The following is a 25998-nucleotide window of genomic DNA, read 5'->3' on the forward strand; positions in this document are numbered from 1 at the left end:
AATGCAGATCAGAAATACTGACAGCAAATAGAACTAAGTTCTCTAATCCCAAAGATTATACAAGACTGAAGTAGAGGAAGAGGAAAGGTAATTATAGGAGTGATTTACACTGGATGAGGAGTGGCAGAAACAGACATCTTCCAAGCAGGCGAGAGTTGGAGGACTGGAGAGGTAGGGAAGATATCCATCAGCCCAGCTTTCTGGAGTGGAGACTCACTGATTCTTTGATTGCAGATAACCTAACATCCAATAGTCCTTAACACTGTGGGCCCACCAAAGGAGAAGGAATGGCCATAATTTTGTAGGAATAGGGCATCAAAGGAAAATCTGATCATTTTACCTTGAAAGTCAACACAAACTGCTGAGAACTTCCTTGTAAGCTGAAGCAGTGATGGATTGGATGCCAACATTACATTGTAGGGTTTGGTCTAGAAAATTAATGACTAAATTTAGGGCAACCTGAGTTGTCTGCAAATATAGTGCTATCGTTGGACTACAGCCAGGCATATCTCCCTCAACCCTGCCCTTTTCCATGATTTAACATGGACAATTGATTGCTAGACAATGGTACACAGAGATGGGAAGAAAATTATTCTATGTGGTGAAGGTGTAGAGATATTGTCTAGCTGACAGCAGAACTGGGACCTTATTAAAATACTCAATGGCATAAAAGTTCAGGGCTGGAAATGCCAGAAAAGCCAGAGCTCTCATGTATGTGAAGCAGAGACTTAAAACTCAAAAACAGTAGACAAATCATACTTCCATTAAGGGTGGAAGAAACAAGATGGGTGCTATAGGGGAAGAGAAAAAAGCTCCTGTCAGAGCTCAGTCTGCCTCCAAAGACCTCAAAAACATGTGGCAGGATTAAACAGGAGTTTGTTGATGGGGGACTAGTGCTGGTATCCCATTGCCCAGCACCTGCAGCTGACCCATTAATCTTGCTTTTGTTTTTGACACTATCACATAGTGACTGAGTCATTTGGTAAAGAAGGGACTTAATCAGCACAGACTAGCTTCTTTGTGCCTGCATTAAAGATGTCAAGTTCAAATGTGAGGAGTGTCCCTGCTCTAGGAGAAGGCCCTTCACACAGGGCAGCTTACCAAGGCCGCTTAAGGCAACACAGCATTGATACTAACACCAGAACACAGAGTGTGCTTGAGGTATCCGATCACTTCATCCACTTTGCTCAAATCTATCTCCACAGTAATCAGAAGGCAGAATTCATCTGGGAGAACTTCTTGTTGAATTCACTCAGACAGGGATGGACCTTGAAATTACCTGTGACAGGAAGTGCCTAGTAGGAGTCCAGAAATCTAAAAACATTTCCAGATGGACCCTCAAATGCAGAGATTTTTCCAAACCCTGCAAAATGTGTTGGGGACACTCTACCTGGGAAAAAGGGGTAGTAGGAAAAGGGGTAGTAGAGTCAGCCTATGGCTTTTCAGGAACAAGACCATAAGATTTTCTTTCTTTTGATATTTGGGAGGTTCTGGGCTCCCCACTGATTCTGCTTTGGAAATCAGACATCAGTGATGAACCTTCAAGAACAGATCTGGCTAGCCACAGATGCTGCTCAGCGACACATAAACCAAAATGTGCTACAGAAAGGTGTCAGCAAAAGGAGGTTTGCAATGAAACTGGGGAACCTTTCTATAGAAAGCCAAGTCTGGCTTCATATTGGGGTGGTGGTTTGAAACTTTACCCTTGTACAAAGTAAGGGAGGATAAGGGGACAGGGCAAATCAAGCTCTTCACCGGAAATAATAATTGCTCCTTGGAAAACTGATTAGGAAAATACACCTTCAAATGCAGATGGTATATCAAGGGAGGAGAGAAGGGCCAGCTCAGAGGGGGAAAAAAAAAAGGGCACTGCACCCTGACTCATTAGAAGGAGACAGGGGAGGTCAGCAGTGAGTCAGAGCGGGCGGTAGGAACTCAGCCTGCTGGGTGTTGAAATGACTTCCCAGGCGAAGGTGTTACAGACAGCCTCTCTCTGGGTTACGACTCTGGAAAATCAGAGTTCAGATAGAATCTCTGTTCCTGCTGTCTTGGGGAAGAAAAACGCTGAGATAAGAAATGAATTTCTCAGTAAGAACTCAAAGATTGCTAGGGAAACTTCCACCTAGATATTAATCTGTGTGATCCCTGTGTGTTTCCTTCCCTGGCTGTTTTCCTACTGTAATTGGTTGCCCCCTCCCATTCCTACCCTCTGTAGTTAAGCAGAAATAGCCTCAAAGAGGTTGTGAGCCTGACTGCTGGACAGAAAGATTCGAGTTCTTGAGTTTGTTTTTTCCCGGTGATTTAGTAAGACTGAGGCTGGGGAAAGGGGGTCAGAAACTTTTAAGTATATTAAAATGTGAGGGATGACTATAAAGTAATAATTTATTTGTTTAAAACAGAGTTTCTCAACCTTGGCTACACTGACATTTTGGGCCAGACGACTCTTAGGTGTGAGTTGCTGTCCTATGCATTGTAGGATGTTTAGCAGCAACCCTGACCTCTACCCATTAGATGCCAGGAACACCCTCTCCCCAGTTGATACAACCAAAAAGGTTTCCAGAAATTGCCAAATGTCCCCTGGGGCAAAGTCATCCCCAGTATAAGCTACTAACATTTATTCACCCAAATAAGAGTGGTTTGCTTCAGAATAATCACTTTGGCAATTACAGCAGTCCCCCCTTAATCACAGGGGATACGCTCTAAGACCCATAGTAGATGTCTGAAACTACAGATAGCACCAAATCCGATATATACTATATTTTTCCTATACATCCAAACTTCTGAAAAGTTTAATTTATAAATAAGGCACAGTAAGAGATTACAATTAATAATAAAATAGAACATTCACATAACAAAAGTGAATGTGGTCTCTCTCTTACTCTTGTTCTCAAAATATCTTATTGTACTGTACTCACCCTTCTACTTGTGATGATGGGGGATGATATAATGCCTATGTGATGAGATGAAGTGAGGAGAATACGCGCGCTGGACAAAAGAATGATTTACATCCCGGGCGAGACAGAGTGAGACAGCGTGAGATTTCGTAATGCGACTCAGAGCAGTGTGAATTTTAAAACTTATGAATTGTTTATTTCTGGAATTTTCCATTTAATATTTTTAGACCATGGTTGACCGCGGGTAACTGAAACCACGGAAAGCAAAACTGAGGATAAGAGGGGACTGACTACTGTATATATTTGTTTCAGTGATGCTGTTGTTCAAAACAATTTTGGAGCTTTTCTTTACAAATCAACTTCCGAGTTTTTCAAAATTTCATTAAATGGCTTTAACAGAGAAAAATCTTTGTCTATTGCTTCTAAAAATCAAGCTCATAACTAATCATAAGTTAAGAATGGATCAAGCTGAGCTACTCCTTGTTAAGTGGGATGGGAATGTAGAGTGGAAGTGGGTTTAATGATAATACTACTAATGTTTGCTACTTACGGTTTACAAAACGAGGACAATTCCGAAGGAACAAATCGAGAAATGTCTCGGGCTGTGGCAATATTAATGGAAGAACTGTATTGTAGCTTCAGGTGACTATTTTAGAGGAAATACTCACTTAGATGTGTACATTATATCATATTAGTTTAAGTCCTTTTAATCTTTATCATTTATTACAAATTCCATTTAAAAGAAAGTGTGAATCTAGAATGTGAAATAGACTCAGTGAAAAATAATTTAAAATGACAGATTCTCAATTTTGTTAATTACTATGTATGTGTACGTATGCATGTATACTGTGACACACACACACACACACACACACACACACATACTGCAGAAGCAAAAATACATGTTCATTATATCTACCATTCAGTATTTTGCATTTTATTTCAATGTTTCGTGTGTGTGTGTGTCTGTGTGTGTGTTTCTCCTTGGGATTTCTTTTATCACCACCCTCCCACTTTTTGCCATTTCTATTTAATACCTAGGCTGTGTGAATTGCCTTGGGAATGAAATAGAACAGCAAAAGGCACAGAAACACAAAGTTTTATCCTAGCTTTTGAGTTACAGAAGCTTGGGCACTTAGCCATACAGAAGAACTCAAGGGCATGGATAAGCAATTTAGGAAGAAGCTTCTGAGGTATGCATGCCTCCTAGCCCAGAAGGGCATGCTTCAGGCTTAAGGGAGGAGTCAGAGGGAAAGCAATAAGCACAAGTTTTGGAGAAAAAGGCAATAGCCCTGGTGAGGTGCCAAGTAGGATTATGAGAATAGAGAGCAGAAGGGTTCAGGCTCTGTTGCTTGGGTAGAGGTACAACAGGTGGCTGATGGGGCCTTAGGTAGCCATAGAAAATTTATCATGATCCAGCATGGTATCGGAGCAGCAGATAGATTTTTGAGTACTCTCAACACACACAGAAATATTGCAGAATTGCTGCAGAAAACGGAAGAGTTATGCAGCTAGCAATAAAATAGACCTGCATGAACAAGTGGCCAAAGACCCAACGGGACCCTGGATATTTCAGGGGATGGCTTTACAGACAAAGGATATCGAGGACTAAAAGGACTCCTCCTTCCAACTGACTTAATATTACATAAGCTTTTTATAACTTGCTAAGAGGGGGATGGAGAGGCATGGTCATATTTAAGAGCTGACTGAAATAGGTCCCTACAACCCTCCCCAAAATTAAAAAAAAAAAAACAACCTGTAATAAAAACTAAGCTGTGAAGAAATAAAATTATGTTCTTACATAGCTGACTGTTAAGTGAGGTTTGAAACCATTTACTTTAGGTATGAGATCAGGTCAGTACAATTTTTCTCTCTTCTATAACCCTTATATCAGTGGTTGCCAGACCTAGTTGATAATCTGAATTATCTGGAGAGAGATTTGGACATAGTTAGTATGTCTGGGGAGAGTTTGATGATGGGCCAGGTTTGGAAACCCTTCTTAATGCCACATAAACCATTCTCAGACATGACACCACACTATAAAAACTGTGACGAAGGATTCAGTTAATGAATGTCACTGGGATATAATAAGGCATCTGGATTAAGAAGGGCAGGAACAGGGGTGCAATCAATAATGGAAAAGATTTCTTTGGTGATTCAAAACAACTCACAAGAAATGTGAAATCTGAGAGATCTTTGAGTCAGCACATACACCCAGGATGTAAGAAAACTAATTTCCTAGTATGAGAGTGAAATAAGCTTGAAGTTCTCAAGCATCTGTAAGAGAAAATCATCTTAGGTCTTAGTAAATTACAGAAAATTTGAATATAAGCCTTGCCTTTTAGGCAAACAAAACTGTCAACGCAAATATCAAATAAAGATACTAAACACCTAACTGTGTTTTAAATGGGAATGTTATAAATCGGGGAAGATGCTTTGTCTGCAAGTAACAGAACACTTAGCTCAAAATGGTTTCAGCAATGGGATGTATTATCTCACCAAAAAAAGTAGCCTAAAGGTATGGAAATTTCTTCTGAGTTGGTTAATTTTTGTTTTGATATTTTTGTGGAAAAAGATGGCGGCAATTATTTCAAATGTCACATTCTCATACACCTTCATCCAGAGTACTGAAGTGGTCTTGTGTCTTTCTTTAGGAGCTTCAAAATCCTCCCCAATATTCCCCCAGAAGCCCATTAAATGCCCCTTCTCAGAATTGTGTCACATGCCAATACCTACACCAAGCACTGAAAAGGGAGCAGGGCTGCAGTGGTTTCTTTATGGTAATAGGTACTATATTTACCCACAGACTCTGGTCACATGGGAAAGCACATGGCTTCAGGAAGGAAGGAAGAGCCAAAAATAAGGGAGAAGAACAGTTACTCCACAAGGAAGAAAGGAAGTTATCTCTGAGAAACAATGTCTGCTGGAACTGTGACTTAAAGAGATTATTCTGTAGTGACATTTCAAATATGAACTGAAGCTCAGACAGTTAAGTCCATCCATCTAAATGTTCTGTCTTCACCCTGGTAGTAGGTGCTCAGGATAAACTAATCTGAATTTTCTTTTAAACAAAACGTGATTGATAAGTTCAGCATTCTATGCAGCACCATATAAGACTTTCTAGAGACTTTTACATATCTGCTATTTAGATATATTAACTTGTGCGAGTTTCTTTGATGATATAGATAACATACTATAAACCCATAAACACAGACAGCATAGGGTTGGACTCACACTTGTTAATTGTTATACCACTTCCGTGAACTTATGCTGTTCTGACTACATATTGAATGTTTAAATAAAAGGGGTGTTTCCCACCCCCAATAACAATGTACATATCAACCTTCTCCCTATATGAATAGACCCAGGCCTGCTCTTCAATCGAGTTTAAGAGTTGTAATTTCCATGTCAAGCAGGACCTCAAAACAAATATCTTTACCATCCCTTCCATTCCTTACTACTCCATTATTTCATCTTGATTTAAATTACTTCGTTTTCCCTTAATAGAGGGACCTGTTAAAATTAGATGCCTCTAGAAAATGTAATACTGTACATGCATGACCCTGCAGACTAATTCAGATTGCATTTCTGTTTGGTTGGAGCTCTGCAGCACAATTGCAACTCATAAGTTTGAGCGAGAAGCCGACAAACTTTTGTTTAGATGTTCATTTAACAACCTCAATATGTTAATATGGCAACTTGTTAGAAATGAAGGGATCCTAGAAACCAATGATATTAGCAATGGCCCCACTAGGAAATACAATTCATGTTGAATCTTTAGCAAGACTCTACACGTGCTATTTATTGTGCTTATTATTACTTTTACGATAACAGAGTTTCCCAGACTAAGCACAGCAACGAGTATTCTTGCTAAGTCTCTGGTCTCAGTGCAGCATTCTACAACTAGAGAGATAAGACAAACTTAGAGAGTCAGAGAACCTTTATGGCAAATAAAAGGCCTGCTCAAATCACCAGCAGATATAAAATGGTGCTAGGTAGTAAAGAAGGGTAGGAGGATAATGACATGATCTTGTCCTCAAGCAGCCCCAGCATATGGAAAGAGTCTAGAAAATGGGATGAATAAGTCTGAGAAAAGCATCTGAAAAACTGTCTGGATCAGGTGTCTCTGGGAAATATAACACTCTATATGTATGACCCACCAGACTAACAGACTGAAGTGACCACTGGAAGCAATGAGACTTGTTTTTACGTCAGAAGAAATAGTAACTACCTTAAGGGCAGTTTAATTCCTATTTCTAATCTAAGTCCTAGTACAATGCCTTGAGTAAAACAGATGCTCAATAAAAATCTGCTGAATGAATTTTAAAATGTAAAATCAGAAAAACAAGGCAAAGCAAGAACAAGTACTCTATCCCTTAGGTCATCTTCTCCAATTGTTTCCAAATGAATGCAATACTTCTCTCATTTATTTTCTCTTCAAACATCTGTTATTGTGCAAAGAAGTGCTGAGCAGGACACAAAATTTGTTTTAAAATATGGTCCCTGAATTCTAACAACTTTCAATTTGGCAGGAAAAATAAATACCTACACAGATATATAAAATGCAAAGCAGAATGCGAGGTCACACCAACAGTTCACAGAGAATCCTACAGCCTCTAGAAATGAAAGTTCACATCTGGCATGTGATGCGGAAGAAAGGCATAATAGAGGAGAGGATATATGAGCTTGAGAATAAGATTTCAATAGGCAAAAATATGTGCACCTGGGAGAGAGGATAGGCATGCATCGCAGCGAGACCTCCATGGGAAAATTCATTCATTTGTTTATTCAATGAAGATTCTTAAGTATGTTATATGCCAAGCACTGTTTTAAGTGCCAGTGAAAGAAAACAAAACAAACATTCTGCCTTTGTGAAATTATAGAAAAGCTCCAGGTGTGTTTCCAGAATGTTTGTTAGTCCATTTTGGTAATATACAGAATTAAGGATGGGAACAACAGAAAGATCAAGACAGGAAAGGTACATTCCAGAGGTGATACGTGGTTGTGGAGGACCCAAAAGCCAGGCTAAGGAATTTTTTGGACTTAGTTTTGTTGACAATGAGGAATCCTTATAGGTTTCTCAACCAAGGACTGTCTTAATCAAAGTGGTGTTTGGAAAGATTAACTGGGTGGTGGAGTCCAGGGCTGGGTGACCGAGGGTGTGGTTTGGAAGCAGGGACAACAATTATGCAGCTGTTGCATCCTATTGGTAAGGACTGGGTGTTCCACTAGGGCGTTCTCATAACAATTTGTCTCATCTATGACAGTACTTATTGCATAGCATTGCAAATGCCTGTTTATTAATTCTTATCTTTCCATTAATCAAGAAGGAAGACACTGAGCCTCATTACTTTGTGTTCTCAGTACTTGGACTAGATTAGTACCTGGCATGCAGCAGAAAATATTTGTGGTCTGAGTGAATATTCAAATGTTATGGGTTGAATTGTGTCCCTTCAAAATTCATATGTTGAACTCCATCTCTCAGTGCCTCTGGATGTGACCTTATTTGGAGATAGAGATAATCAAGTTAAAATAAAGTCATTAGGGTAGGCCCTGATCCAATATGATTAGTGCCCTTTCTAAAAGCGGGAATTTGGAGACGGACATGCATATAAGAAGAACACCATAAGGATACGAAGATGACCATCTACAAACCAAGGAGAAAGGCCTGGGACAGATCTTTCTTTCATCACCATCAAAAGGGACCAACCCTGCCAACACTTTGCTTTCAAATTTCTAGTCTACAGAACTGTGAGACGATAATTTTCTGTTATATGAACCACCCAGTTTGTGCTATTTTGTTACAACAGCACTAGCAAACTAATAAAACAAGCGTAAACGTTTGGCCAACTTGAAGAAACATTCAGAATTAAAGCCCAGGATTAAGGTCATCATTAATTATAAATAAAGAGAGGTGATAATGTGGGAGCAGAATAAATTTCTGTGATAAATAATATAGGAGGAAACATGGCAAAGGGCAGCATCTCAGGGAACACTCGTGTTTAAAAAACAGAAAGAGAAGCCAGGGGCAAACACAAAGAAGCAACAGTCAGAAAGCTGAAGAATAAAGCTGCCTGGTAGAATGTGCCTCCGAATACTTCAAAAAAAGTAAGATAAAGGACCAAAAACTGCCCACAAAATTTTACAGAAGCAATGAAATAAGGAAGGGCTATAGAAAGATGTTCTAAATCTCAAAAAATCATGGCCCCAGAAAGACTCTATGGCAGCCATAACATGGCAACACTCCTAGCCCAACATGGCCTCTTCCCAGCTGTACTGCTGATGCAAAATAGCCTAAGAATTCTCACAAATTCCCTCAATTCTGAAGAGAAAGAAACAGACAAATAATCTAATCTTTCCCTTCTCTAGATGGTGAAATGGAATGACAGACCCTACTTTGATGATGGAAGCTTCACACTTAACTGGTGAACAGAGAAAGATGCCTTAAAGGTATCCCTTGGGAATGGGATACACCTGTGAGAAGCGGTGAATCTTAACAACACTTTAAAAGTGAGAATACAATCTGCCTGAGCTGAATTCTTCTTTCCTTCACCCTCCGTGTCCTCAGAGTAGAGAAAAAAATGTGTATAAACTGAAATTCTCAGCCCTCAAACTATAGCATACAACACATATTGAGCTTAAAACACGTATTCATAAAATGATATTAAAAAAAAAGAATGAAATGGAACTGGAGAATGTAGAACCAAGGAAACAAATTGAGGACCAAAGCATTATTATAGCACTAACAAATAAACAGCCAGAAACAGAACAGTTGTAGTTAAACAGTGAATTCCTGATATAGAAGGGAGGTTTAACTAATCAAATGAACATGACAAAATTAAAACAACAGAGAAAAGCTATTGGAGAGAGCAAAGATGATCCAATATTAGGATAATTGGTATTTTTAAAGTACAAAATTCAACAAAAAAGTAATAAGATTCATATTTTTTACAATCTTTTTTCATAATTGTAAGGACTCATTTAAGAGAACTGTGTGAAAAAACATTTATTTGAAGTTCAGAAATTTCTTCAGGTTCACTTCAGTTTCTTTTTTGACTATTAAAATCAAGTAGAATTAAATTTAATACCTTTCCTTTACAAGTAGCATATATAATCAATTTTGTAAAAATGCATCTGTCTAGCTATTCAGCTAGCCAGCCAGAACCAGCATTTCATCTGTGTACATGCATAAAAATGTCTGGAATGATGCTGACATAATAATGACAATGAGAATTATTACTGGGTGGTTATATTTGGGGTGATTTAATTTTAAAAAATACATGTTTACCTCTTTTTTCCTCCATTGCTTAATTCCTCTAGAAAGAACATATACTATTTTATGAGAACAAGATGATATTTTTCTTTAAAAATATTAAGAGACTAGCAAAATGTTAAGAATTTTTGAGGATGGATGATGGTATATGGATGTTATTTACATATCTCGACTTTTCTATATGTTGGAAAATTCCATTAAAAATTGTTCAAAGAAATAAAGAAAAAGAACATTAAGGTTAACAACTAGTATTGGAAGTGTGAAACAAGCTCAGGGAGAAAACCAGTTATCCAGTGTTGAGGGAATGAGGATGCAAAAGAAACTACTGAGTTCTGAAACTAGCAAATAAGTTGTCAACTTTAGGGTACACTGCACAGCTAACGGTAGAAATTAAATCCAGGTCTCTAAGGGTTGAAGAGGCATTGAAAGTAGTTAGTGTGTGTATATATAAATGCATAAATTTTATTGTCAAGTCAGTTTTGAGCCAGAGGGACCCTAAGAGTTTATCTGCCTGTGAGAATTGAAGCTCTGAAAGATTTTCCAAGAAAACTAGACCCAACATTAAGAACCAGCACTGACTTCTAGGCTCTTTCCAATTCTATGTTGCCTGTTACTCAGGATATTTTCTAGGACAATGGAGAAAAAGAATGGTAGAGTGAAAGACAGGTTTCAAAGATGAATACATCCTGAATACATTTATAGGACCAGGAAAAGTTGGTGGTGGAGGAGAAATGTGCATGTGTGCATATGCCTAAGACAAGAACTCTGATATCACAGGAAGTCAAAACAAAATAGGAAAATAACAAAACAAAGTCTCAAGTGAAGATCCCCTGGCCACAACTGCAAGGACAGCAGGCACAAGAAGGTCCCTATTTCGATACCTGTAATCCAGCCTATAAATAGCTGGGTTTCTAAAAGCAACAAATGAACAGGACAAACAGAGACTCATGGACATGGACAATGGACTAGTGGTTACGGGAAGGGAGGGGAGAGGGAGGAGGGTGAAAATAAAAAAATAAAATGTTAAAAAAATTATGTATATATAGTATGAAAAAAATAAAATGAACAGCTGGGTTTATAAAGTGCAATTATATTTCAGTTCTTTGGAAAATAAAAGTATTTCATCAAAATAAAAGTGTAACAGGCATTTAGTTTTTGGCAAACCACAAACACTGACAGCTCACAATGTGGATAAATACAGTTTTAATTGGAGTTCTGGCTCTAAGCACAACAGAAGGTAAGAGAACACCTTTCCTAGGGCCTCAAGAAAAACCTCAGGTGGGTACATCTTATACCCAGAGATCTCGTTCTGCCCTAAACTCCCCAAAACAACTATCTAATAAGGCCTTAACCTCACCAAAAATGTTCCACATACACAATTACCCAATCCCTCAAACAACAAATGAAAACATCAAATTATTAAATTGCAACTCATGTTGGCTAGTTACTGAAAACAATTTCATCATTATTTAGAATAAGAGTAATTATTAAATTTTAATCTGCATTAGACTTTCCTGAGATAGTTGTTGAAAAGGCATAGTTCCAGGGGCTCCCTCATAGGCACTCTCATTCCGGTGGTCCTTCAACCATACTTAGGGAAACATTGAACTGTGATTTTCTGGTTTTATTTTGAGACAATGCTCATTAATGCAAATGGATTTTTAAGTGGGTGTTTTAGGTACTTAAGAAATGGATAAAGCATTTTTTATAGTATGAAGGAAAATAGTTGGAGACACGAGAACCGCAGAAGCAAGCTGGCACTGGCTCGGCATCCTCTCCTGGCTATGTATTAGTACTTAGTCAAATTGCACATAAAAATGTTTCCTTCCCCTTTGTTTACTATACTGCTAATATGACCAAACATAAATCCAGCATATATCTAAAAAAATTTTTAATGAAATAAAATCTATGAAAAAAATCTTCGGCATCTTCAGAGTAATTAACATCTTTTCAGAACAGCTTTCCACAGAGATATTTATCACCTACAAATTCCAAAGTGTCTGATATCCACACAGTACCCCACTAGTTTTTTTGTCATCTGGAACTTCTTTTTGATAGAGTTCAGTATCTCAGATAATCAATCATTATATAAAAATACAACCTTACCGCTAAAACACACCATTTAAACTACAAGGATTTCACCTTTACTCTTTTTTTTTTCCCACCTAAGACAGATGAAACATTTATTAGATTTCTTCCAATCTGTCTTCTGGGTTGTGGAGTTTGTGATTCCTCCAAAAAATATTTAGGAATGTCATCTTGAATCAGCTTCTATTAAGTGTATTGATCTTATATTTCTCACTTGAACATCATTTGTGGAGTTCCTAGAAGGCTGGCCCACGGTTTTAGGGATAGCAACAATGCAAAGTCTTGTCATTCACTCCGTAAAACCTACCCGAAGCCACCCCTGTCGTCCAGCCCTTCTAATGACCCTAGTTTCCTTCTTTATTCTCTACCAAGAATGCTTCTCTATTCACCTAGTCTCAATATTAAGACAAGTCTTAGAAAAAAGCAAAAATTAGAAATATAAATAATAAAAACTTGAGGAAGAGGGAAGAGCACACAGTAACAAAGGGATACTCGCCAATAAGTCTGACAATAGAGAGCAAAACCTATCGTTTGGTATATATATTTCAGTTTCATCAAAAACATGTGTTGTGATAGAAAAAAGTTTAAGCACTTGTGATCTATATTGGTGGATCAACAGCAAGAGTGACCAGTCCTTCGCCAGCTGGAGCAGACAAGCTGCTAAACCTGAGTGGGAAAATATAAGGAATAAGCCATATAATGAAATGAGTGAGAGGGACTGTTCTTGAATAGATCTGACATACTGCGATTCATATGGGGGGATTCTGGACCCTAGCATCTCTAAAGGGTGCTCGATGGAGGGTGTGACTGCCCTCGGATAACCGTCTCACTTGGTTAAAGGTGTCCTTTCTCATTGGAGCTATGCAAAAACATTAGGAATCTCCCTCTTGCTAATCCAAAAGGCTTTTTCTTGAGTTCTCATCTACCCTGTTTCCCAGCAGTCCCATATTGCTGACCTATCCTTTCTCCCCGAAGCCCTGACTTTGACTTTCAGAGCATACCATTCTTCTAACTGGACTCGTGCCTTTCCATTGTTCTGTTGGTGCTTTTCCTCACACTCCTGTACTGGGGGTTTCTCCCCTCGTCCCTTGGCACTTTCTTTTCACCTACTTACTCCTAATATCATGTTAATGACTCCTAAATATGCATTCTGAACCCCAATCTTTCACTCATGCCAGAGGCCACTATTGCCAAGTGCCAATAACATTATAACTTTGATATTCCACTGTCACAGGAAGTCAAACTAATCCCAAAACAACTCATTTTGCCCAATTTCTACCTTTCACCAATTGGCTTCTTTATCCAGTATTTCCACCGATGTTAATGCTTGATTTCTGATCTAAAGCAGTAGAATGATTTGCTCTTTCACCTCTAACTTGCAAGCTGTTACGAATTCCTTTCACTTTTCTTAGTTGAAACTTTCTCCACCAGTCTCACTGCTAACAACCAGAAAGAATCACTTCACCCTGTATAACTGCAACTGGGCCTCGACAACTTCTGCTTTACTCTTATTTCCTTCAAATTCATGCTTAGGGTTAATATTATTACCAGAAAGAAAAAAAAAAATCCTAAAATACCACGTTCATCTTTTCTCCTTCTCAAGAAAGTACAATGACTCCCTATCATAAATTACATCAAGCCCCAAGTTCTCAGGTCCATTATCTGACTCCACTCTCCCCATTCAAGTTCACTTCCCGCCTCTCTCCCTACTACTCTCTAATGTTAAAAATCTCCTTTTTATTTTTCCTAGTAAGCTATTCCCCCACTGTCCCCTTCCCACTCTCCCAAACCTAAAAGTCATCAACTGTTGATTACACTCCGATCACTTTTTTATATGAACAGAAATGGGGATTTGGAAACTTCAGAGGACACCTGTCAAAGACCATTAGTCCAGTTGTAGTACATAAGGATTTGTAAAGAGGAGAAGCAGCAGCTAAAACCAAACAGGTAGATGGAGGCTGAATAACAAAGATCCCTGAGGGCAAGTCTGTCACATTTATTTCTCTTAGAGAGTTAGCTCTCAGGTTAAAGTACGAAAACAATCATGAAATCACAATAAAGTGCAAGCAAGTGAAATAAAATATCAAGGTCTCCCTTGTGACCACCATGTATGAGATTTGTAAGAACAAACACTTCCTGCCATGGGAACTTTGCCACTGTGTCCTTCAGATAAAAGCAGTTCCTCTGCTTTCATAAATTAAGCAAGAGGTTCAAAAGCAATGCGGCAACTAGCTCTGCTGAGCAACTTCTCAGATGAAGGTGGGAAAGGCTTTTCTCAGTCACCCAAATCCACCTGTGCCAAGCTGGAATCTTATTAGAAATTTGTATAGCTAAAAAGCTGTCTTGATTAAAGTTCTAAAATTGATGCTTTTAAAAAGAATATCATATTAATAATGAGTTAACAGAAGCAAATGAATGGGTCAAATAAAGCTTACATAGAAATTCATAATGAAGAAGCAGCACCACAGATGACAATCAGTTTTCTGGAAAGGTCTCAGCCGTCATCTTAAAGTATTGCTCAAAAACTAAGGTGTTTACAGTCCCTGTGAGGAGGGAAAGGAAGCTGACCGGGCATACTGCAGGCAGCGCAACAAAGCACATCTGAAATCAAATGTTGCCTACTTCGTGAGACAAGGGAGTAGAGCAAGTTGCACTGAAGTTATCCAAGAGAATAACAATAGTGCCCGCTTCTCAAGGGCTGAGTCAGGAACTGTGCCAGGTGTTTCATTCACACTATTTAATCCTCATAGCAACCTTATGAAAGAGGTGTCATTATCTCTATATCACAGATAAGGAAACTAGAGCTGGAAGAAGTTAAGTATAGGGTTATAGAGCAGGGTTTCAAAGTTCAGCAAGACTCTAGTCTATGCTTGTCCACTACAGCGAACAGCTTTCCAGTGTGAAGGGTGGTAAGAGGAGCAAGATGGCAAGACAGACTTAGATAATCAACCAACTGGATCAACAGCAGGACCTATGCTGGGGATTCACAGTGGATCAACTACTTCACAGCCACTAGGATGGCTATAATCAAAAAGACAGACAATACGCAGTGTTGGCAAGGATGTGGAGAAGTTGGAACACTCATACATTGCTATTGGGATTGTAAAATAATGCAAGCATTGTGGAAAATAGTTTGGCAGTTCATCAAAATATGAAACATAGAGTTATCATATGACCCAGCAATTCTACTCCTAGGTATACACCCCAGAGAAGTGAAAACATGGGTCCACACAAAAACTTGTACATAAAGATTCATAGCTGCATTATTTATAATAGTCAAAAAATAGAAATAACCCAAATGTTCATCAACTAATGAGCCAATAAATATAATGAGGTATACCTATATAAAAATATTATTGAGCAATAAAAAGGAATGAAGTACTGATTCGTGCTACAACATGGATGAACCTTGAAGATACTAAGCTAATTAAAAGAAGTGAGTCACAAAAGATTATATGTTTTCATTTATATAAAACGTCCAGAATAGGTAGATCCATAGAGATAGTAGACTGGTAGTTGCCAAGGCCTGGGGAATTGGAGGCGGGAAGTGACTGCTAATGGGTATTGGGATTCTTTTTGGCACAATATGCTCCAAAGTCAACTGTAGTGCTGCTTGTACAATTCTGTGAACACACTAAAAACTATTGAATTGTATACTTTAAATGGGTGAATTGTATGGTATGGGAATTATATTTCAATCAAACGTGAACTAGACAAAGTGCCTGCCCTCTTGGAGTTCATATGCAAGTAAAAAAATATATAGGATATGCTTTATAATAGCAGTAAGTCTAGCATGCTTTAGTAGCAAAGAGGAGAAGGTACTTACTCCAGCCTGGGAGTCAGAGTCATGGGCAGAGAGATCAAGAAAGTCTTCCTGGAGAAAGTGATATCAAAGCAGACCATTCAAAGAATAAGTAGGAGCAGACTACTGAAAAGATACGGTATCCTGAAGAATGTAAGCTGGAAATACTTAACAATCTATTCCAGCTGTCCTTGATGATTTAACAATAAGCAGACCAACTTTTAAACCTGAGATGGCTTGTCGTTCATATTATTGCTAATTTCCATAGTCCACCATGTAGAAAATTCTTAGAAAGGAGTAAGGTAGACTCAAGAATAGAAAGTTCAGGCCCCCCAATGTGGTAAATCTCCAAATTCAGGGGCAAAATCGAAAAGTGTCAACCACTCACTTTCATAGACTGAAGGTTTGTATAGAGTTGATATATAGGTTTATATATCTTTGCATGAAGAGGTCTGTCTATCCCATGGACTGGGAATAAAAGACAGCCAGCCTACTGATAACAATTAGGAGCCACCCTTCATATAAAAGAAATAATTTAAAATTTACATGGTGAATAAACTTAAGTAGGTTGTAACAGATCTGTTGAAATTAAAGGTGATGTAAAATGAATGGAAACTGAAAGGCAGAGGTTCCCCTCAGAGTCTCAGAAACACAGTAACATATTCACCAAGCTTTTTCAGCACATCATAGAAGGGTGTGGCAAAATGAAAGTTTTATTTATTTATTTATTTGTTTGTTTGTTTGTTTGTTATTTTTAATTAAGCTTATTGGGGTACCATTAGTTAGTACGATTACATAATTTTTAGGTGTACATTATCATGTGACATTTGTATATTCTATTGTGTGTTTACCACCCAAAGTCCAGTTTCCTTCAGTTACTATGTATTTGATCCCCTTTACCCATTTCACCCTCCCCCTAAACCCTATATTTGACCCCCTTTACCCCGCCTACCTCGTCCCTCCTCCCCAACCCCCTACCTTCTGGTAACCACTAGTCTATAGTCCGTGTCCATGAGTCCCTTTTTGTTTGTCCTGTTCATTTGTTGCTTTTATGTTTAAAATCCCACATATAAGTGATATCATGTGATTTTCAACTTTTTCTGTTTTAAAAGACAGACTCACCTCTAGAGAGGAGTCAAGCTCTTTTTGCTTTAATTTTATCAGTATTCTCACCCAGACCTGGCTCTCCTGAGCAGAATTACCTACTTGTGAATTTGTTCAATCTTGGCTTTGTCCACATACATATATGACCAATTTTAACGAATGAATTAGGATTCTAGTTTATGAACCAGTTTCTAGGGTGTAGCTGGCCTTGTTTTAACTCACTAGACTTTAAGAATATACTCCTCCCCACCAAACGCACTTCTGTATGTAGGTATCCAAATTGGCCAGTTTGAGGGCTATCCATAGAGACCCCACAGAGACATGGCTTACAAGAGAAGTGGGAAAAATCATCGGGAAGACCTTACTTTGCTACAGTGATAATTCTTAACAGTAAATGGAAAATTCAGAGCTGGAAACTCACCTGCTTCACTTCTCCTAAAATACCCATCCCATGAAAAGTACCACATGGACTACACTGCAGCTAACGGTAAGGAAACTGTAAGAGGACCTTAAAGGACGTTTGACCTGATAACCTTAAACTCAAAGCACATACAGAATTTTTAAGTGGTAGCATTTAAATATATGTTAGCAAGCTAATGTAATGAACTAAGATTAAGACTACTATTATATTATACAATGACCAATTTATATGACTGCCCCTAACAGATGTAATTTTTAATTGGTTTAAAAAATTTCAATCATGTTTGCCCTCTAACCCACAAGAAAATAGTTGTCATTCTTTAAATGCTTTTGTTCATTCTCTCCTATACAGGAACATAAAACTATGGAAAATATTAGCAAGATAAAATTCTATATCCAGAATCATAGAGCAGGAAAGAATTTAAAATTATCCAAAACAACCCCCTAAATTCAGGTAACTAAATAAGCAGATAAGACATCTGTCTTTGTTTAACTTTTTCATTAAAAAGCAGGAACTAAAAATGGTGAAAGCCTTTACGCTGGCTAAAGAAGAGATGGAACAGTGGAGTTATGTTGTAGCTGAGAAATTAATGGTGGTTTTTTTCTCAGATCAATGGAGTTAAGAGATGTCTCGGACAGATTTGAGGTATATCCTTAAATATAGTGTGGGGTAATACTAATTACAAGGCCAAAAACAGTCTGAACTCTGCCATCTTGCTTTATGACCTGAGGTCTGGGTAATTTTAATCTTTCCGAATCTCTATTTCTTACATACAAAATGGGGGATAATACAATATGTCTCTCAGAATGGTTTGGTGAGGATTAATTGCATGGTTAACCTTAAGCATTACATAGTCTAAAGGCTTTACCTTAATAGATTGGGAATAATAAGCTAGGATGAACTCTTGGAAGCCAAGCAATAAATGTTATTCATCTATACCCAGCACAACTCACACCATTACACAGTCAATTCTAGACCATGAGCCAAATCCCACTATAATAGGATTTTGAAACAAGGCCAACACTGGTCATCTCAACATGTAAAAATATACACTGACAGTTCAGCTTCTCTTCAAGTGGTGATACTTTAAATATTTAAAAAATTAGCCAGTATATGCAGGAATTTAGCACATGATTGATACAAGTGCACTTAAAATTGCTAGGAAAATATGAGTTATTCAATAAATAATGTTAGGACAAATGGGTAACCGATGGGGAAAAAATAAATTGGAATCCATATCTTATATCAAAATAAATTTCAGATGCATCAAAAATTTAAATGTAAAAAATATAACTATAAAAATACATATTCTGGTTGGTGGAAACTGAGTGAAGAATACACAGTATGTCTCTGTACTATGCAATTTTCTGTGAATCTATAATTATTTCACAATAAAAAGTTAAAAATACTTGGTGAAAATTGAGATAATTATTTTATAATAGTGAAACGAGGAAGGCCTTACTAACCATGACATAGAGCACCCAAGTCAAAGATTTAAAGGTTAATTAAATATGCCTACCTAAAATTAAATGTTTGTGTGTTAAAAGCCTAAGTATACAGTCAAAAAACAAATCAAACAGAAAGAAAATTGCATGCATCTATCTCATAACCCAAAGAGCTAATTTCCTTAATATATAAAGACTGCCAATAAATTAACGAGAAAAAAGCCAACGATCTAACAGAGAAAAAGATAAAAGACATGAACAGTTTATAGAAAAAAAAAAATAGAAATAACTCTAAAGAATATACAAAGAAAATGCCCAACCTTACTCAGCAATGTGATAAATGGAAATTCAAATTAGAGTGAAATATTATTTTACTTATCAAATTGGCAAAGACTATAAATTTTGATAACATACATTGTTGGCCAAGGTGTAGAGAAACAGGCACTCTCACACATTGCTGGTGAGAATATTATTTGGTGGGAGTGATTTGGCAATCTGTTGCAATGCAAATGCCCTATGTGTGTACTTGATACTTGCATGGTGAATGTACAGGATTTGTTATACAGTCCTTTAATAACAAAAGAAAAGGAAACTCTCCAAATATCTACAAATGTGAGACGTTAATAAACTGGCATATTCATAGCAGGGAATGCTGTATGGTTATAAAAAAAAAATGAAGTAGCTTTACCTATCCTGTTATAGAATTGTTGCTAAAATATATTAATTAATGCCAGGCACAATATTTCCTGGCATTAATTATGTAAATAAGGTTAAATACATCCTTATCTATGTACAGAATGTCTCTGGAAAGACTGATAAAAAATCGGTAACCCTTGTTACTTATTTGAATGTAGTTAAACAGTAAAACAACAGTTATATATATCTATTAGTGTTTCCTAAATTTTAATGGCTACAAATGGAAGGGAGTGAACCAAGTATTACATACATTTACTGAGTCCTTGGTACAGGGTTTGAAGCCATAGCATATTAAAAACATATCATTCACTAGCAGGGAAGAAAACAGCATCAACACAAACCAAACTCATCAGTAGAAAGATTTAAGAAAATTTGATGTAGACCTCAAAATATGAAAAATGAGCTGATAAAAATCAGGTGTTATTTATCATTCTAACTCTCCTTCTCTCATGTCCCAACCTAGCATAGACCCTTAAAACAAAGCAGGTATTTGAATGTTTATGAATGAATGAGTAACTAATTGAGTGGGTGAATGGATGAGATAGATGGGACAGATGAATAATTGGATGGTCAGAAGAAAGAGTACAAGTCGAAGAGCATGATCTTCCTCTGCTCCCATTACCTTCTGATGCACAAGCCTTAGTCTCTTTGTGCATCCTTGTACAAATGGGAGGTGCTGAAATATGTGTTTAAGAACCATGATCATAATCCCTACATGACTTGGTGGATAAATGCTACCATGGGAGGCAAAATAATTCTCCCCCTCCAAAAATGTCCATGCCTTAATCCTTGTAATCTGTGACTATGTTACATGGCAAAGGGACTCTATAGATGTAAATGAGACTACAGGCTTTAAAACAGGGGAGATTATCCTAGATTATCCAGGTGGGCCCAGTGTAATCACATGAGCCCTTACAAACAGAGAGCTGTCTCTCATTGTGAGAAATGTGGCAGAAGAGGAAGACAGAGGGATTTGAAGCATGATGATTTAGTGCATTGTTGCTGGCTCTGAGATGAGAAGTATTTATCTTGTAACTGTCTTATTTATATATTTTAGCAATTATTCCATAGCAGCATAGGTAAAGCTACTTCATTAAACATATATACGTATACACACACACACACACACACGGTATTCCCTGTACCATGTTCAAGGACTGGAGAGAGGGTAGTCCCTGGCTGACAGCCAGCAACGAAACAGGGACCTCACTCCTGCAACAAGGAACTGGATTCTGCCGGCAACTTGAGTGGACTTGGAAAGAGATTCTTTCTAGAGACCTCCAATAAGAGTCCAGAGAGCCAGCACCACGTGAAACACAGAGCAGAGCCATCACCCTTGACAACCTAGGTTTCTGACCTACAGAACTGTGAGGTAATAAATTTGTGTTGTTTTCATCTACTAAGTGAGTGCTGATTTGTTACAGCAGCAATAGGAAACTAATACTTTATCTTTCTGTTCAGTTTAAGAACCATTTGTTGAGCTTGTTCCACATGTCAAGTGTTTACGATAGACAAGTGGGTTCACATTTTCAAGCACAGAAACATATTGAACAATTCTATGATAGAGTTATCACAACACACTACAGGAATAGACAGGAGTCATCTAACTGGTGTGACATAGTCAGATGCTTATCACTTCTCAAGCACAGAAACATATTGAACAATTCTATGATAGAGGTTATCACAACACACTACAGGAATAGACAGGAGTCATCTAACTGGTGTGACATAGTCAGAGGCTTATCACTTCTCAAGCACAGAAACATATTGAATAATTCTATGATAGAGGTTATCACAACACACTACAGGAATAGACAGGAGTCATCTAACTGGTGTGACATAGTCAGATGCTTATCACTTCTCATCTCTTCCCCTTCTACCAATGAATTGAACCATCAACCTCCGCACAAGTCAGAAATTGCAAACCATCTTAAATGCCATTGATCCCCTTGAGACCGGTGATTTATATCACCCTAATAATATTTCTCTTAAAAGTCCTTTTCTCTTTCCCTCACCCTCATATCTTCCCCCAGCCCTTAGTTCCTACTTCCTGATCCTAATCTTATCTAGATTATTCTAATGACCTCTCAACTAAATTTCTTGATTCAATAGCCTTCTGTTTTCCACAGTCCATCGGCAACACCTTTTCAAGGATTAAATTGATCATGCCATACCTTAGCTCAAAATCCTTTGAAGACTGCCTATGGTAAAAGTCTATCTCCTTGGCTACCCTTAGCAACACTTTTAAACTCTACCAGGGCAAAAACTGTCTCTGCTTAGCTTCTAATCCCAGTGCTTAGGAAGGATCCAGCACACAGTTGATTCTTGGAAATTATGTGCTGAATTAGAATAAAGTTAACCCCATCTGGCTCTCCAGTCTCATCTCTTACCCCATAGCAGCCTCCTTTCTCTATTTTAGTCTTAGCAGTCCCAAGCTGCTCCATCTTTCCTCTCTCTTTGCTCCAATTTCTTCTGGTTAAAAAGCCTTGTCCACCGGGCTCATAAGCAGATCTCATTTTTTAACATTTCGCCTTCCTCAAACAGGGTTTCTTCTCCCATTATAGTAAGCTCAACCATTCAGGAAAAGTGTCTAGTCTCTTCTGAGCTCCTGATGTAAACTGTCCCCTCTCCTACCATGGCATCTACAGCAAACCCTCTAGTGTGGTGTTATTCAAAGGTGGCCTGTGGACTGATGTTGTTGTACAGATGGTTTATTACCAGTCTGGCACAAGACAATCCAGAAATTGAGTGTAAGCATTTAGAAATGTTTATGGCTAATTGACATTACTATGACATCCAAGTATGTGATACTTATTAAACAAGGTATAGACCAGTTTGGGTGTTGCTGAATTTGTGTGGTGAGTCACATGTGGTACAAACTGCATTTTAAGCATGTGTGACAGGACTACTTATTGTCCATGATAGAGCAAAAACAAACAAACAAAAACTCTAACTGGTCCACCACCACAGATATTCTGAGGAGCACTGCTCTAATGCATTCAGGTATGTTCTCATCTTATACTTTTTGGGATGTTGTTGGCTGCCTGAGACAATGCAGATGTCTAATAAATATCAGTGAAAAAATTCATAAATATATGAATGATAAAAAGATTCCTGAAATATGTGAGAACTGAGCTACTTTTTAGTGACTGATAGGAACTAAGCACTTTGGGGTAACAGGATGCGCAAACGCATTGAAGGAGGACTGCAAATGAGGCATAGTGAGAAAAGATATTTTAAAGATATTGCACAGGCAATGGGAAGCTTTCAAAAGGGGCCATATTATGCAGATGCATACTTATGTAAAAGAGCTCAACCAGACAGTTCTGCCAGAGTCCTACCACCTTGATCCCCCAAGCTTACCCCAAAGCACCTCCTCAGTGCAGAGTCTGCAGGCCTTAGCTATAGGCAGAGGAGCCCCTGATGGGTTTTAAACCAGTGTTGTAACCTAATTGTGTGAAGGATGAAGGTGAAGGGGGCCGGGAGACCAACTAGGATTTAACTGCAATCATCCCAATGAGAAATACTTAAAGGACCCAACAAGGGCAGAGAGAGTTTGGAATGTGTAGTCGTAGACACAAAGCCAAGAAACATTTATGAGGCTATATGAGAAGGGCCGGGTGAATCACTAAACAGGATAAAGGGACAAGGGGATGACAGCACGAGTAAAGTTTCTGGTTTGATTTGGGTGACTATGTACATGTCGGTGACACCGGATGAAATAAGGAACAAAGAAAATGGGACAGGCTTAAGGAGAAGTGATTTCACAAATTTCAGTGTGATTCAGATACAGATATCCAGCAGGCACTTGGGAGGAAGGTCAAGGTATCTAAAAATATGGATTTTGGAAGCTTTCACATCTAGATGATGATTAAAACTACAATAATGAATGAATGAAAAAAAAATTGTGGTCTAAGGACAACCTCTAGAATAATAACATCATTGAAGGGTAGGCTGAGGTCAGGAATCCTACAAAGGAGATGCAAAGGGACAAGTCAAAAAGACACGAAGTGAATACATGCAGAATCACAAAAACAAAAGTGGGGCAAATTCTAAAGACAGAGTGAGTGATGAATATAGTCAAATGCACAGAGAGGTCCAGTGTGACAGGGTGAATGCTCTCCACCAACTTAAGTGAACCTGGAAGCCCCTGTGACTTAGGAGAGAACAGATAAATAGAGTGATGAAGCAGAAGCCAAAATATAAAGGCAAGTGAAAAACAAAACACACTGAACAGGTCAGTCTCAAGAGGACCGCTTGTAAAGGCTAGAAAAGAGGAAGGAGGTACAAAATCAAGCTTTATCACTTTTGGTAAAACCTTAAATATTTTCGTTGTGAGAGGATGAAGTATCAGAAACAGGAGGAACGACAAACGAAGGTCTGGAGGAAAAATGGAGAGGAGAGAGACAGGCCTGCAAAGAGGTGCTCTTGCTCCACTGGAGCAAGGTGACACTTCATCTTCCAAGAGGGGAAGAGAGAAAGGAGGGTGGGACATAGATGAGTTAATAAGAAAGCCAGGGCCCAGGTATGGATTAGGGACCTTCCAATGTGCTGCAATAATACCTTATTGCCTCACCATTGCACTTAACATGTTCTGTAGTTGCCAAATCTGCATGCCTACATGTGGCACTAGGCTGTAAGCTCTAGGAAGGCACGGGCTTTGTTTGCCCTGTTCACCACTCTATGTCTAGATGTCTAGCACATATCTAGACATTGTGCTCAATGTCTAGCACAATGCGTGGCACAAACTAGGCCCCAGTTAAGTGTTTAGTTGACTAAATGGGGACAAAAATTTAAGAGATTCATCAACAAAAGCTTCGATTTTTCTAGCAATACGGGAGGTCAGGTCAATTGCTAAGAGTTTATAAAATGGGGTTCTTAGGGAGTTTTTAGAGAGTTGTGGAAAAAATAGGATAGTTTTTAAGAAGAATGAAAAATAAAAACTCTTCAAGGACAAGTTTAAGGCAGTGGTTCTCAGTCTTGGTTACGCATTGAAATCACCTGGAGAACACTAAGAACTGCTGCTGCTTAAGTACTTAAAATTTCAGATTTACTCACCCTGACCAGCCCTAGCACTGGGGTTTTTCAAAGTTCCCAGAAGATTCTATCATGCAGCCAGGGTTGAGAGTCACTGGATTAATTAATGATGGTCAGAGTTTAGTGGAGACAGGAAACCATGAATAGATAGGTATCAATTTACCATTTCACTCTGCTTTCCACAAGACTGTTCAGCTGCCTGAGTAGAGATGCAGAGGACAACCGTAGGGTTAATTTGGAGTTAGGGCTTTGCCAGTTAAATGTGGAAGAAGTGAGACAAGTAGACTGAGGGAAAACTAAGATCTCTCCAAAAGAGAAGAAGGTATAAGATTGCTGAAAAGCCAGAGGCTGTGGTTTGAGCATGGGATATGAGAGCTAATGATTCCTTCTTGGCACATTCCCAGGTGACAAGGCCCAAAGACTGGCTATGAAAGCAGGTGGTTAGTGTGGCAGAGGTTATCATAGTTGGGTCAGACAACGAACTTTGTCTGACAAGGCTACTCTCTGAAAAGGCTTTGAAATCTCCCAGAGCTACAGTACGTGTGGGGATGGAGAGGTGGGTGAGTCAGATGGCTAAGGCCACAGGCACATGAGACTGAAGAGGAAAATGGTAAGAGGATTAAGAAAGGCAGAGACAGACAGTAATCAAAACGGCATGGTATTGGCAGCATAACGGACACAGGGACCAGTGGTACAGAATCAAGAGTCTAGAAGTAAACCCATATTTATATGGGCAAATAATTTTCAACAAAGAAGCCAAAAACATACAGTGGAGAAAGGAAAGCCTCTTCAATAAATGATGCTGGGAAAACTGGAAAGCCACCTGAAAAAGAATGAAACTAGACCATTGTCTATCACCACACACCAAAATTAACTCAAAATAGATTAAGGACCTAAACATAAGACCTGAAACAATAAAATGCATCAAAGAAAACATGGGAACTAAACTCAAGGACCTTGGACTTAAAGAGGATTTTATGAATTTGGCCTCAAAAGCAAGGGGAGTAAAAGCTAATATAAATGAATGGGACTACATCAAACTAAAAAGCTTCTGCTCAGCAAAAGAAATCATCAACAAGGTAAAGAGACAACCATCTTAATGGGAACATATATTTGCAAGCAACACCTCTGATAAGGGCCTAATATCCAAAATATACAAAGAACTCATATGACTCAATAACAACAAAAAAACAAATGATCCAATCAAAAAATGGGCAGAGGACTTGAACAGACACTTT

At 38.3% G+C, this 25998-nt stretch overlaps 1 protein-coding gene across 5 annotated transcripts in view; it reads right to left on the bottom strand.

Moving 5' to 3' along the window:
* The window catches only part of ELOVL7 (ELOVL fatty acid elongase 7), a 63308-nt gene that overhangs the window by 27448 nt on the left and 9862 nt on the right, over nucleotides 1-25998 (bottom strand). The window contains exon 1 of one of the 5 annotated variants that reach the window (XM_039869993.1): nucleotides 341-363. The exons of the other annotated variants lie outside the window; for them this stretch is intronic. The gene's annotated coding sequence lies outside the window, so the exon portion shown is untranslated. Of the gene's footprint in view, nucleotides 1-340; nucleotides 364-25998 lie in introns of those variants that run through there. 5 annotated transcript variants of the gene reach the window in all.

Source organism: Pteropus medius, unplaced genomic scaffold (assembly GCF_902729225.1).
Source record: "Pteropus medius unplaced genomic scaffold, Ma_sr-lr_union100, whole genome shotgun sequence".
In the NCBI taxonomy this organism is placed as follows: Eukaryota; Metazoa; Chordata; class Mammalia; order Chiroptera; family Pteropodidae; genus Pteropus; species Pteropus medius.